This window comes from Euphorbia lathyris, chromosome 4, assembly GCF_963576675.1.
Source record: "Euphorbia lathyris chromosome 4, ddEupLath1.1, whole genome shotgun sequence".
Taxonomy (NCBI): Eukaryota; Viridiplantae; Streptophyta; class Magnoliopsida; order Malpighiales; family Euphorbiaceae; genus Euphorbia; species Euphorbia lathyris.
The window spans coordinates 87997570-88000040 of record NC_088913.1 but is presented as its reverse complement, the minus strand read 5'-3'; positions in this window follow the sequence as shown (position 1 = coordinate 88000040).

Genomic DNA, 2471 nt, shown 5'->3' with positions numbered 1-2471 from the left:
GGTTGCTATGTTTGGACCGTTGTCATGACACTTACTAGATCTTTGAGACCCTTGATCTCATTTAGGAGCTGAGTGACAGACGAGATTTATGGTGACTCAATATTTGCAGACCCAGCAGCATCGGTATGAGTAGTGTTTAAATCCTGGAGAATAGTTTGAGCGGATTCAATAATTCGACGCCCAGACTCAGTAGCATGAAGATAAGCATATTGTGCCTCAGGATTTTGCTCAGTTGCCGGAATTCGAGTGGAATTTGATGGGCCAGCTTGGTTAACAGCTGGGCTTTTGTTTGGAGTAGCAGCGGAAACTGACTGCTCAATATTCTGCGATATTAGATTGGAAGGAGGTGGATCGGCAGAGATATTGACCTGCTCAATGTTGGTTTGAGTTGGTGCAGGAGGAGGCAACTCAGTTTGAGCAAGATTTTCCTTTGCATGCTTTTCACTTTGAGCAGCTTGGACTTCGAGCTCTTGCTCGGCAGGGATTAGATTTTCTGGAGTTTTGGCTTGTTCCTCAGGATGAGTAACAGAGGCTTGCTTTTTCTGAAGTTCCCTTGGAGAAGGCTCAGTGGGATTGGAGAAGAATTTGAACTGCATGTCAGAGAGATCAGTGATGGGATCCCGTAGAGGAGAATCACCCAGAAGGTCAATAACTGGGGATTTATGAGCCTTTTTCTTGAGTCGCCTTAATTTTTTATCCTTTGGAGGAGAGGGGTCAGCTTGAATTGAATCAAGAGATTCAGAAGGTGAATTTACCCCTAGGTCAGCATGTTCCTTTGCTGTTGGCTCAGCTTGTTCTTCAACCTGCTCAGTACTAATTGTCTGTTTATGCTCAGCAGCCATTGTTGGATCAACATCCACTGTCTCCTCAGTGTCGAACTGACCTTCGAGATTACGCAACTCTTCTTCATCTTGGTCAGCAGGGATTTTCTCAAGGTCAATTTCTTGACTTCTGGCGAAATGCGAATCATCGGAGATCACGAAACCAAGAGTGGCAGCATCAATAGGACTTAACTCCGAAGATTTCTTTTTCTTTTTCTACAATGGTTGCTCTGGAGTTTCCTCACTCTCTTCTTCAGGCTCAACTTGCCTTTTTCGTTTCTCTGCTGACTTAGGTGTGTCCTGAGTTTGCTCAGCATCAACTTTCTTCCCCTTTGATACAAAACGGATTTTCTTTGGGGCAGCATTAACATCTTTAGAAGAAGTTTGGATAGCTTTCCTCTTCTTTTCTTTCTTGGTTTGCACCTCCTATGCAACATCAGCTTCTTCCTCATGTTCCTCAATGGCCCCTTTTCCCTTCTTAGACTTGAGGGGTTGGTTGTATACTAACCCAAATAGCAGAGCCGCTGTGATTTCAGTTCCCCAAGTCTCAGTTTCATTAATCATGTCTATTTGATGATCTTCAAGGATTCTTGTAATGAGGGACCCCATCCTGAGTTTCCCAGTACTTCATTGAAATGCACCGATAAGAAACACCGGCATGTTGAGTGGTTGATAGGTCAGCATGTTCCAGATGAAGCACTGCTTGAAGTTTGAAGCTGATGATGCTGAGTTGATTTTAGGGAAGATAAAGTTAGTCAGGATGTAGTGAGCCATCTTTTGATTCTGACCCATACATGTACTAGCTATTTCCCCTTTGTGGTCCTCCGGCTTACAGAACGTCACGGTGTGGTCAAGTTTCTCCTTTGTAGTCCTAAATTCTTTCCCTTTGGCTGGCAGTTTTAGCAAGGTTGCTAGATAAGATGGGGTAATTGTTATTTTTTGGCTTTTGACATGGGTTACCAGATGGTCAGCATCTTCTTCGTCAACACAGAGGTTGGGGTAGAATTCCCTTACCAACCTAGGGTAGGTTTTACCAGGAAGGGAGAAGAGTCCAGCCCATCCACTCTTCGAGATCCACTCACAGAACGGTTGCTCAGCCATTACGAAGCTCGGAGAGAACCACCGACAGCGAAGTACTTCATGGTTCTTAACACTTTTATAGACTTTAAGGAATACCTTTTCATTGGGCTGCTTATCCTTCTTTTTCTTCTTCTTTTTCGAAGAGGTTGCGAGGTCAGCTTGAGGGCTCTTGCTTGGAGTTTGGTCATGCTGACCTTGTCCTTGAGACTTGGTGGGAGTCTCGACGTACTCCTGTTGAGCAGGAGATGGAGGATTTTCATCGGAGTGATTTCTGTCGTAATCACCACCGGAGATATTCTGAGAGTCCGACATGATTTTCTTAGAGATTTTTGAGAGGTTTGGGAATTTTTAGATAGAGAATAGGATTGAATGCCAGAAATCTTAAGCGTAAAGAGATACAAGTGGGAATTCATCCACTATTTATAGGGATGTCGAGTTGATCTGAAGCGTTGAGGTGGCAGTTTGACCTCGAGATAATCAACCGACAATGATTCTGGTATTTATGACATAATCGGCGCGTGTGTTTTCTAATTATTGCGCTTACGTCATCCTAGGTGGCTATTTAATACG